The 14,602-nt window shown below is 40.1% G+C and overlaps 1 protein-coding gene across 1 annotated transcript in view; it reads right to left on the reverse strand.

The window, feature by feature from the left end:
- LOC119916405 (thyroid hormone receptor alpha-like) overlaps positions 1 to 14,602 on the reverse strand; it is a gene marked incomplete at its 3' end in the record, with an annotated part of 107,639 nt that overhangs the window by 45,716 nt on the left and 47,321 nt on the right. Inside the window, 1 exon segment of the mRNA XM_038736402.1 lies at positions 7,071 to 7,134.

Consider the following 14,602-nt stretch of genomic DNA (forward strand, 5'->3'; position numbering starts at 1 on the left):
CAACTTTCACTCAGGAGCAAATATCAGCCTTTAAACGCGAAAGAAATAATGATTTAATACTTATCGTGATAATTATCGATATCGAAAGAAATGAAAATTTTTATTGTGATAACATTTTTGGCCATATCGTCCAGCCCTACTTTCATGGGATTTGTTGACAAATACGTGTCTCTCATAAACTTAAATGCAAATGTTTGATGCTGCTTATGTCCAGAGTTCTTTTTGCACATGGTGCAACTGTATAATTTAGTTCATAACATTTATTTGACAGGAACAATGTGCATAGCAGAAGCTGGCAAGCACATAAAATGTGGGACCTTGAGGCTGGCTACACATACAGGATATACAGTAAGTTGAAATGATGTCAGAGAGAGAAGCGATGCAGCTAAGGCACCACTGTTGGTGGCTAACATAACAACCCATTAATACTAATCGGGTCTTGGAATAGAAGGCCAAAGACCCCCCCCCCTAAAAAAGTAGGGGGCAGGGCCGGGGGAGCTGACATCCACAAATACAAGTCAAACTGCCACAGGAAAAATGAATGTCCGGTCTTCCAACCACCACAAAATAGGGCCACACTTGTGTATGACAGCTGCAAATAGCACACTCTCTCAAAAACATCAGCAGCAGCAGCAAAGTGCAGCGGTTAGCTGCGGGGTGGGCACTGTGTACTTGCTGTGCTAATGTATTCGATCTCTCGTTAAGCTTAACTCCTGTCAGAGTACGAAAAAAAATTGCTCACTAAAGTCACTGTGAGCATGGAGGCCAGCCACACAGAACACACTCTTTCCTGCATGGACCAACTCTGTTTGCCAGGAAGCCATTCCCTCTGAGCTGCAAGCAAATAGCCCCTGAGCGGTGGGTCAATGAGCTGTGGATAGGGTGGCAGCAGACAGCTAGTTAGTTCAGCTGAGAATGCTCTGACAGAGACCAGCAGAGACACTTTCAGACTGATGAAGCCAAGATCCCCTGTGTATCTCTCTCTGTGGTTGTTACAGGCTGGTGGAGTGACAGATCAAACACAAAACGGTATACACAGAGCTGCTGCTGTTGGCAACAAGCACCCCTGCCTGTCTGCGTTTATGTGGGTTTCCAACCTGTACGAGTGTAAGTTTGAGTCTTTCTGGAATTCACTGTTCATTTTGGCATCCCTTTTTATCCATTTATGTGTTTTTCAAGTCACACTTGAGTCATTTAAGGCATTAGTTTTAATTAAGAATGGAAGTATCTTAATTTAAAGAACATATATACATACACACATTTATACACATACATATATATACACACATACACACATTTTGTATAACAGCAATATACAGTTGTTTTTATTTATTCCATTAGTCGGCTAATCAACCGACAAACAACTTGATAACGGTTTTAACGGTTTCTCATTTATCAAGCAAAAAGGGAACATTTGCAAGTTCCAGCACTTGCTCTCTTTGTTTTATATCACTGCACAATGAATATCTTTACATAATCAGTTTAATCAATTATGAAAAAAGATTACTTGAAGCCCTAACATTTTCAGCAACATTTGAGATCCGCTTACCAAGATATTATTACTTCCTTATTAAGAAACAATGCAATATTGTTGATTTAACAAGCTCACCCTGACTTCACTCCAATCACAGATGTTACATTGCTATAAAGCAAATAAAAGTAATATTTATTAGGTGAGTCTATAGCTCTATATATGTCTATTGGAGAGTGTGTGACAGTGGCTTTTGCCTGACGTTTATGTGTAAGCCTTCACAGGCATGTGTGTGTTCTGCACAGCAATGTGAAAAAGAGGACGGTGGCAGTAACACTGTGTGCTGTCTTCTCAACACTTCTGTGGTGAGTGAAAATGACAAGGAAAGAAAATGAGCACTAATGCGTTACCCTGTGACCATGACATTTCCTCCAAAAACATAGGAAACATCCATAGTCACCTGTAGTTGGCAAATACAAAACTGTGTCTTTTTAGTGAATAAACAGCATCTATGTCAGATGTGAGCTGGTTAAGCTAAATTGGAAGAATGCTGTTTCCAAGGCACTTCAGGCGTGACAGGCGGGTATTTTACAGTTCACGGAGCTTAACTGTCATACTTTTCCAAAAACAAATTCCACTGAACCTGGCCCTGTGTTTGTGTGTGAGTGTGTGTGCTGAGTGGGCTCATCAGTAATCAATACTTTTCTTGGATTAAAAAGACAGAGCAGATGCACAGCGGGACCAATTTTAGAGAGAAAGTACATATTTTTCTTTTCCAAAGCCCATATCGAGGTATTACTGCTTTGTGCAAACAAGTGTTTACACCTGTGGAAATGAGCACTGCTTCTTCAGTCAAACTAGTTGCCCAAATCTTGCTTTAACCTATCCTGTGTTGTCTTTTATAAGGACATTAGGTCTTTCAGATAAAAGCACTGTAATAACCACATACACGGTGAGACATAAAGAACACACGAGGTCAGGGGAGTGTACACGTACATTAAGACACGTGTGGAGCTGATGACAGCAGATAGAAAAGTACACAAGTTCAGGGAATATATAACAGGCTCTGGCTAGACTGCATTACTTCCTATACAGCAGTTCAGTGAGAAACACCTTCTCAAGTGCCCTAATGTAACACACCAGTAATAGTTGTCGTCTGACTGTAGTTATATTAGTGAATTGCTATAAATTTGTTTGGGATATTTGGGTAATTTGCTTCATTTTCAGCAGTAGTGCATCCGGCTTTTTAACAGATAAGAAAGCAGAATAGTGATAAACTGTAATTTCCTGCTAGCAAAGAGGCAGATTTTTTTTTACTCAAGCAGCAAATATGTTGTTTTAGTGCTGTGCAGGGCCCCCTGGCTGTATTTTCAGAAAGTTACACAACCAAAGCAGGTAACAGTAACTAGCACTTGTCTATGTAGATGTAAATGTGAGTTATTTAATTTAATGGTTAAAAAAAAAAATCACATTATACAAACATTACAATCACTGAGAACAAAAAAACAAAGGTAAAGAAGTCAAATGAATCCACTGAAACACAATGGAACGAGTAAACTCTCTTCCCTGTTTTTTTATTCATAACCAATTGGATCAGAGGCACAAGAATGTAAGTTGACAGACTGCCTCAGCAAACATGGTATTAAAATCCATTGAAAAAATGTTGTGTAGAGCTTTATGTTAAGACCTTCGACTGGGTTTGGACAGTGATTAACATCTTATGTTACCTAAACAACTGAATCAGGAGCGCTAAAAAGTCAGTGGTTTGTGATGAGGAGAATTCAGAAGAGAGATTAGTTTCACTTGGGCTACTGTACAGCAGAATTAATCAATGGCTTGGATTTAGTGCATCCACAGTGCTGCCAAGATTAACTTTTCCTTTGTTCTCATGTATGTCCAAAGAGCAGACAGATGAAATGTGATACATTATACAGACAGATTACACATCACTGTATTTTTCCATTTTCACTGCTGCTGTTGACAAGACTGACACTCTGGCTCTGACTTTACTCCGTGTGTGCAATAAAATATACTATATATACACAAACAGCTGCATACAACATGCACCCACTAAATAATGTGCATGCTACACAGTTTGTACATGTGTGTATGAGGTGTGTGCATGCATGTGTGTGAGCGTGCACTGCAGCAGCTATGTCAGCAGCGGTCCTGTAGCACCAGGTGAGATTTATGAGGTGTTAAGAATGCTTGCCTCTAGCCTAGTGATGGGAGACTGATCCCACCTCCTCGCCTGCCTGTGGCCATGCCTAACACCCCGCCTGGCTCCTACTTGAAGACACACAAGCACTAACAGATGCACGTTCACATGAACACATGGCTGCATATGTATGCACAGTACAATACAACCCCTGCACACACATATGTGCATATCAACCCCTGAACCCAAAAGTGTGAGTATAATGTCTGCACCGCCCCATCCCTGCTCTGAAAAGACTCGCTTCCTGGGGCTAAACACACCATATAAAGATATCCCCCTAACACAGTTCCACTGCTGATTTTCTTCCCCCATTAACGAAATCTCTCCTTCTTCTGTGGAAAAAACCATATTCTGGCCTTCGTCTAAGCAAAGAGCGTGGAGATACTGTCCAGTGGGGACCACTCTGATAGAAAAGCTTGACTTGAAAGTGGATCGAAAGGTCACTGCTGGAGCCATTGACAAGGGAGTACATTTCACAGCTTTGACAAGCATCATGAATCACCAACGCTTCTCGGCTCGAAATGACATCATACCGAGCCGTTGGTAGAAAAAACTGTTTAAAACAGAGCAGAGCATTCAGAACAGGGGATATTTGAGGTTTTGGCTAACAGGGATTTATTTTAAATACTTTTCCCTCATTATTTGAAGCTTTTGTCATGTTTAACATGAACATCTGACATTTTTACATTATAGAAATACCAGAAAATATGAAAAAGCACAATATGTTCCCTTTAATGATTGAACAAGACACTCTCTTTCACGACAGAAAGTACTGAATTGCATTTTCTCTTGTAGTAGCCAAATATATTATATTATTGTAAACACATACATATATATTTTGGACACATCATTTGTAACTATTATATTGGGTGTCTGCCGATACAGATACTTATTACTATCACTATTTACGTACAAGTTGATTAAATATATGTTTAACACGCTGAAATAAAAGCCTTTGTATTTCTTCCATTCATTTGCTCATAAAATATTAATTTAGTTAAATTATGTAGAATTTAGTCTCGCAAAGAAAATCCAGCTACAAGTGCATTTATTAAAATTCTTAAACTGTCAATAATCCAAGAAATCAATTAAATAAATACCATTTAATCATTCAACAAAAGAACCTTTAGTCAAACTAGGCCACTAACCTGTCTTACTTCATAGTGGTCAACACCCTGGATGTCAATTATTTACAACAGCATCATAACTGGTTATAACACTGGCGAATATTTATAATAGTAAGAGTGACTTATTTACAACATCTTCCCCCACTTCAAGAGTGTGGGACACAACCAAACTGATGTGCAAATGTTGCATTGATCACCACAGCAACACACAAGGCGGGGTTGCGAAAAAATGACAGCTCATTTTGCTCATAAGGAATGAGACTATTTATATGTAGATTTACACAGATCAGTTCCTGCATGAGACTCATCCAAAATGTGCTATTGTCAAGGAATTATCACTTGTGGTCACAGCAGAAATTAAATGTGTGTACTTTTGTATCACCTTAGTTCCCCCAAGTGGCACTTCAGCCTAAGACTTATACCAGTCCCCTCCCATCCAGTATGAGCTCTCTACCATTAAAGTCTTTCTCACCAAACATCTGTCCAAATAACTTTTTTTTTCCATCTCTCTCTACCCAAGCTGCTATGCATTATCTCCCTCTGCTGCTTCCCTAATGCTGCAGGGACTTAGAGCAGGATTAAACCACAATTATGCGCTTCCCCATTCTCTCCAGCTGTGCCGAGACAGGAGAGTAGAGGAGGATACAACAGGACTACGGGAGGCACCATTGCCTTGAAGTTGATTTATAAAGATGCTTTGTGCAGAGTTACAGAAACAGAATTTAAATAAAAGTCTAATTCTTTGAATCTAGGATCGGCATTTGGTGCTCCATCACCCCTACCAGCATGTGTTTATTTCAATGTCTAAAGCTAAGTTTTGTTTATGTTGCTTACTGTTTAGTACATTAAAATTGTAAAATATTTATTTATATACATTCCCTAAAGCATTCCCATTACTTCAAAAACACAGTGCTAAAAACCTAATCTGCATACACTTACTTAGTCAAATAGAAGAATTATATTCCTAGCCAAATTATGCAATTGGTGATGCAATAAGTACTTAGTGTTGGAAAGCTCCACCAGTCTCATGGTTAGGAGGTGTTTAGTGGTGTGTTCGTGGCCACCTGATGAATGTAGTCCAATATTCACTCTAGTTTTTTCTCTCTTTTTGGTCTCCACCAAATTGAATTGAACCTGACAGTAAAATGCAGTGGAAAAAGCCGTTACTCAAGGTGACCCAGCTGTCAACATTTTTATGAACTTGAGGTTCCCTCGTTTAAATTGTAGACGACACAGGATTTTACTGAATAATCAAACTGAAACTTTAAAGGTTTTAGAAGTATATTTTGGAAAGTGAAGGGAACATGTCACCCCCATATACATTGGGCATTACACTCTTATAATACCTGTAGCAACTCCTCAGTGGGAGTCACTGAAGCTTCCTGGGTAAGCTACAGAACTGTGGGTGTTTGAGGCAGGGCAGAGATGGCGAGAATATGAGCATTCTGCATTTGTGACAAATCACTGTGCACAATTTGAGAATGAAGACAGTAGGGGTCTGAAAAGTAAAGCCTTTGCAAAAGTATCTTAAACCAGCAGGGGACGACTCCACTACTTGCAAAAAGAAGTGAGATTGCATTGGAGTCTACACTACACTACTTATCATTGATTTATTACCTCAGTAAACACTTTCCTAGTGAGTTTATGGTCCTAATTGCTATTTTCAAGTCTTCTTCAATAAGCATGATGTTCATTTAGTAAACTATGGTCCAATTTCGAGTAAAATAGACGATAAAGCAGGGTATGCTTTAAGGCATGACTAGTGCCGTTGAAAAAGCTTATTTTACAGTGCTGCATTGGACTAGCTTTAACTTGTTTTTGGGTGTTGTTGGTATTTTCGTCCAACAACTTTGACCCTTTCACAGTCAGTTTTCAGTTCACAAAAGTTCATTGTAACAGTTTGGTCGCCTAAAAATGTATTCTTTAGCTGTCAGTTGTACTAAAAGACACTCTGAGGAGTCGGCTGTTAATTTTTTATCGCTAGCCAATTTAGCATCACAATTAATATCACAGCTAACTAGAATTTTGGATGCACCTTACTAACCAAGATAGCTAGTGTCACCCTCTTATGCGAATATGGTCACTTCTGGTTCAAAAAAACAAGATGGCTATATCCAAAATGCCAAACTCGAACATTCAAAGCAGTAGTCCACACACCAATGGGATGGGAATTTATACAGTCTATGATGTGTACACACACATACTACACATACCTGCATTAAACACATGGAAAGATAGGCAGAACAAAACGTACCAGTTATATGTGTGTGTTTGTGTGCAGTTAATGATCTTCCCAGGCCTCATGCGTTGTCCCTGCCCTGGAAGAAATAAAAAGGAGGATTGTTAGGGCGGGTGAGCAGCTGAGACAGAGGGCAGAGGGTAGAGGGAGGAGGAAGGGAGAGATATAGCAAATAGAAAACAAACAAGACCAGTACAATACAAAAGCCAACATGGTCCCCCACCCTCAATTTCTTCCCTCTGTCCTCATTCCCAATTTTCTTGCTCTCCGTTTCTCTGTTTGTCTTTCTTCTGTTGACTTTCCCTTCATCTTTCCTCTCTTCAATCCCACTCTATTTCCTTATAGTTTGAACACCTTGTATTTGTTCCCTCTTACCCTAACTGTTCCTATTTGCCTTCCTCTTTCTCTCTTCCCCTTTTCCTTTGGGTTTCCTATACTTTATAACTCTTCCTCTCAGTCTTTTTCTTCGCTTCTCTCTCCACCCCCTCCTTCAGTGAAAATGTAACTCTGACCTCAGAAGCCTCTGCCTGTTTACCTCACAGACAGACATGAAAGCCAAACATTTATCTATGGCCCTGCATCACAGTCATCCTATTATGTGTGCAGAAACATCCTCCTACAGCTAGCATTACATATATTAATGTCAGTATTGAAACTAGAGACTGTGACAGACTGACATCAGACTTTAGCATGCATGCATGCTACAGAACTACTGCTACCTGTAGGCTGAGACTTGTGAAGTTTAGGAAGTGGTTTAACATTTTGGGAAATATACTCATATATGCCTTCTTTCTACGAGTGAAATGAGAAATTATAAGAAAAAGTATATCAATATCATGTCTGTGCATTAAGTATGGGGCTGAATTCAAAGCATGTTTAGCCTAGCTTAGCATCAAGACTGTTGGTAGGGAGAAAACATTTAGCCTAGCTCTGTCAAAATACACCTACTAATAACTTAACTAACAAAAATGTCTTATTAAAAAGTTGTATCTTGTTTGTGTAACTTGTACCTGACCAGAAATGTAAAACTGAAAAGAATAACATGCAGCAAGTATTACGTGACAAACATTTTATCCATTATCTGGCGAGGTTTATTACAAAATACACAACTATGTATTAGAAAACAACACAGTAATGTCAAAATGTATCTGAGCATTTATAGCTAATTTACATGTATACTGACAACAATCAGCTAGGCCTACTTGCTGCAAAATGCCTTTACGATCCCATTGGACAGGAAATGCTGGAATGAATGCGATGTGAGAGTGCTGTGAAATTACGACATTAGTATCTTGTGTTGTAATAATTTGTGTGCTCTAATAAAGGTTCATTATGTATATTACATTTTCATTTACACGTCTTTGTGGACACTAAGGTTTGGCGATATAATAAATATTGTGAGATGATATAAATTCATTAACCATCAGATTTTTCTAAAGTGTCTTTTCTAAACATTTCAGTGGCCTTTTATTGTGGCCAGCCTAAGGCACACCTGTGCAATACCCATGTTGTCTGATCAGAATCCTGATTTACCACACCTGAGGTGGGTGGATGGATTATCTCGGCAAAGGAGAAGTGCTCACTAACACAGATTTTGACAGATTTGTGAACAACATTTGAGAGAAATAGGCCTTTTGTGTACATAGAGAAAGTCTTAGATCTTTGAGTTCAGCAAGTGTTGCATTTACAATTTTGTTCAGTGTAGTATAGTGTTTTAAAAGGACTTTACTGTGACAGAGAATAGTGTCCATATCATCCACTCCTAGTCTACACTTGATAGAATATGCGGAAAATGTGATGTGAAAAGGGGTAGGGTGGGTTGCACTTCACATGTCACATGAGGGAAAGTCCCTTCTGTCTGACCATAAAGAATCAATTTTCCTGCAGAAAAGCTGGGGAGAGGAGAGGATAGCGAGATGGATGGCAATGTAAAGAAATGCAAGACGTGAGGCAGAGGGCCTTCACTAAGTTGCAGTTAGTGAAATGGACTGTGTCTGTGCAGAGTATGGCTGAAGCAATATAGGTCAGATATGCCTCAGAGACACCAAATCACCTCACTGAAGACAACATGTTAAAATGGGAGGTCAACTATTTAGCCCCTGCGCTGAAAGTCTGTGACATGGGTCAACTCAGATACAGTCTCACAAAAGTGAATACACCCCTCACATTTTTGTACATATTTGATTATATCTTTTCATGTGACAACACTGAAAAAATGACACTTTGCGGCAATGTAAAGTAGTGAGTGTTCAGCTTGTATAACAGTGTATATTTGCTGTCCCCTCAAAATAACACATCCCACAGCCATTAATGTCTAAACCGTTGGCAACAAAAGTGAGTACACCCCTAAGTGAAATAGTCCAAATTGGGTTCAATTAGCCATTTTCTCTCCCCAGTGTCATGTGACTCATTTGTGTTACAAGGTCTCAGGTGTGAATAGGGAGCAGGTGTGTTAAATTTGGCGTTATTGCTCTAACACTCATACTGGTCACTGGAAGTTCAACATGGCAAAGAACTCTCTGAGGATCTGAAAAAAAGAATTGTTGCTCTACATAAAGATGGCCTAGACTATAAGATGATTGCCAAGACTCTGAAACTGAGCTGCAGCAAAGATGCTATGACCATACAGCGGTTCAACAGGACAGGTTACACTCAGAACAGGCTTTGCCATGTTCAACCAAAGAAGTTGAGTGCACATGCTCAGCGTCATATCCAGAGGTTATCTTTGGGAAACAGACGTATGAGTGCTGCCGTATGAGGGGAGTCAGCCTGTCAGTGCTTAGACCATACACTGCACACTGCATCAAATTGGCCTGTATCGCCGTTATCCCAGAAGGAAGCCTCTTCTAAAGATGATGCACAAGAAAGCCCGCAAACAGTTTGCTGAAGACAAGCAGGTCTGATGAGACCAAGATAAACTTATTTGGTTCAGATGGTGTCAAGTGTGTGTGGCGGCAATCAGGTGAGGAGTACAAAGACAAGTGTGTCCTGCCTACAGTCAAGCATGGTGGTGGGAGTGTCCTGGTCTGGGGCTGCATGAGTGCTGCCGGACCTGGGGAGCTACAGTTCATTGAGGGAACCATGAATGCCAACATGTACTGTGACATACTGAAGTGGAGCAGGATCCCCTCCCTTCTGAGACTGGGCTGCAGGGCAGTATTCCAACATAATGACCCCAAACACACCTCCAAGTTGACCACTGCCTTGCTAAAGAAGCTGAGGGTAAAGGTGATGGACTGGCAAAGCATGTCTCCAGACCTAAACCCTATTGAGCATCTGTGGGGCATCCTGAAACGGAAGGTGGAGGAGCGTATGGTCCTCCACCAGCTGATGGAGGATGGAGGAGCGGAAGGGGACTCCAGTGGCAACCTGTGAAGCTCTGGTAAACTCCATGCCCAAAGAGGGTTAAGGCAGTGAAGTTATACAAGCTGTACACTCACTACTTTACATTGTAGCAAAGTGTCATTTTTTCAGGGTTTTCACATGAAAATATATAATCACATATTTACAAAAATGTGAGAGATATACTCACTTTTGTGAGATACTATATATCCTCCCATGCCGCAGGGCAATAGAAGATGACAGATGGCAAAACAGAAGCAAAGATAGGGGTTACGTTTGCATTGCATTGAGCTAAGAGCTTAGGCGTCTTTGGAAGAAGTCAAGTCTCTTCATTTTGCTAACTCCTACGAGCAATGCTATCGCTGCTGCCAGAGCTGCCTTTTCGCCATCCTGCAGACATGAATAGCTCCCTTTGTCACAGTGAAATTCCACTGGCAAGTCTCTAATTAGCTGGAGGGCTCTTCCCCTACAGACCTGCATAGGCAAGAAAGACAAGGCACAAGGAGAGAGGCAGCTCACTGTGACCTGGGCAAACAATAAGAAGCCTGAAAGGAGAAGCAACCTTGTTTGTCAAAAAACAATATGAATCCTCCAGTTGCTATTTACCTTGTTGTGGAGTTGCTAACTTACAAAAATGTAACCTGTCAACAACTGAGGATTTGCTAATTGTCTAATTAATGTCCATTAGTAATGTGACTGTTGATTGTTTCACTTCTTTAGATTCTACACATAAAGATTACCCATGATGAGTATTATTAAGTCTGTGAAAACAGTTGACCTCGGTGACTATGCAGAGAAACAATTATTTTAATTATTCCAAAATATTGAGTAAGCCAATATTATGGATGTCTAATACAAAATTGCTGGTGAACCCCTTAAAATTGTAAAGTTTCTGTGTCACACTTGCATACATTTTTGTACATAATACAACTTGCCCAAACACCACCTGATACTGACATCTGAAGCAGATCTCGGAGACATCTACATCAGATGCATCAACAAAAAAATAATGGCAGAGCGTGTTGTAAACGAGGAAACTCTTATTTCCTGTTAACAAAGCCACAGGTGCTACCAGTAAACAAGGTTTTGAGGTTGCATATGCTATTGCACAAAGAATAATTATCAACATTGTACAGCAAAGTGCAAGGCTGAATATGAGGAACTGCAGTTGACAACTCTGGGAAGGAATACAAAGGTACCATTTAACATAGTGACAAGACAGTGAAGATGTTATTAGACTAGAGAATATTGATTCAAGTTGTAATTAAGAAAATGATAATGTACTGGTAGTCTTTGTTAATGTTGATTTAGTAGCTGTTTAGTGGCACTTAAGACATTGTTCTTGAACTTATTTATATGCCAAACCAAAAAGGTAGCTTCTTAAAAGGATCTAATTACCTGATAGTTATAAATAAGCCTTACCAGTCTGGAAGCATTCCAGAAAAATAAAATGGGGTGAAGGCTTTCATAAGACCCATTAAAGGCCGAGTCTCACCACGACCTATTGTCTGACCAAGTCTATGCTCCCAACATTACCACAACATCTTTACATTTTCAAAGAGCGCCAGTAGAACCTGCCTTGTAAATACAGTTTATGATTATTTAACAATCAGACAGCAAACTCTTGTTTAAGCTAGTTATGAGATGTCATTTAAGTATTTCAGAGTGTGTTATCGAACTGAGTATTTGCCCTACTATTAATTAAGTCAACAATGAAGACATCATCATCATTACTTGGTACAAATCAAAAGGCAGCGAAGGCATCACAGTTATAAGCCTTGTGGCAACTGAAAAGTTCTACATTTCCAAAGAAGTGGCTTTGATGCATGCTGCAAGAGAATATGTGCTCCTCTTGCTTGCAAAGCACCACCAATATGTAATTGGTGGGGTGGCTGTGGCTCAGGAGGTAGAGTGGTTTGCCCACTAATCGGAAGATCTGCATGTCGAAGTGTCCTTGGCCAAGATACTGAACGCTTAATTGCTCCCAATTGCTCCATCAGTGTGTGAATGGGTAAATATGATGTAGTGTAAAAGCGCTCTGAGTGGTTGGAAGGAGCCTATACAAGTACAGACCATTTACCATTCATAATATCACCAGATAAAACACTCATGGTGGACTTGAGGAAGTCTAAAACAGAAGCAGAAAAAAAGTCTTCCCACTTTAGAGTACATTCAACTGAAAACATCTTGAGGGTAAATTCTGTCAGTGGGCCCCAAGTTCGCCACTCCACCCCCTCTCTGGTGGCAAATGTAAGGCTTTGAACTACAGGCTGTGAGGAGGGGGGGGTATGAATGATGGAGGATGGAAAAAATCAGATCCTGCTTTCAGGGAGACGGTCTTCTGATGACGCAGACCGAACCATGCAAGGCCTAAAAGAACTCATCGCTGGGGATGCTTTTTTATTTTTATTATTCCTAAAAGACATCATAATCAACCATAAGATTAGCAGGAAGTTTTAGATGCTCTGATCCATAAATACTTTGAGGTGCTCTCTTAACAACCCAATGATTTAAAGCCTTATGAAGTTAAAGCAGAAGAGACTATAAGTGAAGTATCCACTGCAATGGTTTTGATCAACTGGTTATCTAGGTTGAATGGAGTAAACTCATGTAATGTCATCAAAAATGCCAGCCAAGATTCCACTCTATTACAATCTACTTTGCATTAGCACATTGCATCATGGATATTCTTGTATTCTAGAGGCTTGGTTTATAGCAGATACCCTGTAAACGGCTTTGCCGAGTTCACATGAAAACGGCGCTACTTAGTGGCACTTCATTTACGAATCCAACTCATCACTATCTTCACATAGTTTCTATTGCATTTAACCTTGACCCACCACACTTAGTCAAAATAAGCAGTGAATTAGATCTAACATACAAAGCACTTCTGATCTTCTTTGTAAATCAGAACAATGACAACACACACAAACCACAAGGACACAAAGTGAAAATACTTTGAAAGAACTGCATCAATTTCTGAGAATCAGTGCTGACAGGCTGAGAGATCACACACTTGTCTGGCAAGAGGGCAAAAGTAGCCATTGTCACAGTCTGTATGACACATGGATTTCTGGCTTGGAGAGAGTGATAATGTGTACCATGTGTTCGCCTATCTGTACGTGTATGAGGGTATTATGTTTCTTATAAGCTTTACATAATTAATTAATTATTTAATCATTAAGGTGGAAGATGATTGAGAAAATGTCCTAAGATATGCATCCCTAGCAGAGGTCTAAGTAATACTGGCGCCATGTCAAGGCAGAAAAGGGGCAATAATTGCTAACCCAAGTGCCAATTCAATATTGTAACTGGAACCTCCCATGGCATAGTAGCTTCTCGGGGTAGGAAAAAAACACTGTCACATCCAAGGATGTTCCAGTAAAATCAAGGCTTTTTGCTTTTAGTTTTAATCAATTTTCATTTCAAAATACTCAGATGTTTTTGAAAGACATAAGATTGGTTTCAATTGGGTCCCATAGCAAATTAAATTTGAATCTATAAAGATGTCTACACCTGCCACGTAACGACTTGCATTTCACATTTTACTGCAACCTGAAGCATCTTTATCTGTATTAAGATGTTTTTTTCTCGATGTCTAGTTTTCATCAAACTGAGCAACACCTATACTCACCTATACTTGTTCCTTCATACTATTTTAGCTGTTTCATATAGTTTAAATCCATTTTTATACTCTCTCTCTCTCTCTCTCTCTCTCTCTCTCTCTCTCTCGTAAATGTCCTTCCAGCCATCTGTGTGTCAATCTATTGGGGTTGGGGAAGATAGGGGGCTGGGGGGGTGTGTGAGGGAGGACAGCTTGATCATAGTGTCACTCCAAGGGCGGTCGTTTTGTCATGGTCAAAGACTGGATTTACTATACGGGCAGTCATAAAATGCACAGCACTCAGGAAGAAGATGACCAAAGAGAGATGAGGAGGAGGATATCAATAAGACAGAGATGACAGAGATAGAAAGACACCAAGACTGAAACACTGAGGGACACAAGGCCTTGTTGATGAGAGGCTGCACAGCTGGATGGTTCAAGAGATGGGGTGGGGGGGGGGGGTTATAAACAGGGAGACAATGTAACAGGGCTTTACTGTTGGTCAAGCTGCAAATAGCTTTGCTCCAGTGCCCTCTGCAATGTATTTGCATGAAGTACGTATGTGTTCAGAAGGACAGAAAGGGACACGGAGGGTGGGGAA

The sequence above is a fragment of the Micropterus salmoides genome, unplaced genomic scaffold, assembly GCF_014851395.1.
Source record: "Micropterus salmoides isolate LMB-PRFRI ecotype aquatic unplaced genomic scaffold, ASM1485139v1 Ms_hic_scaffold_21, whole genome shotgun sequence".
Taxonomy (NCBI): domain Eukaryota; kingdom Metazoa; phylum Chordata; class Actinopteri; order Centrarchiformes; family Centrarchidae; genus Micropterus; species Micropterus salmoides.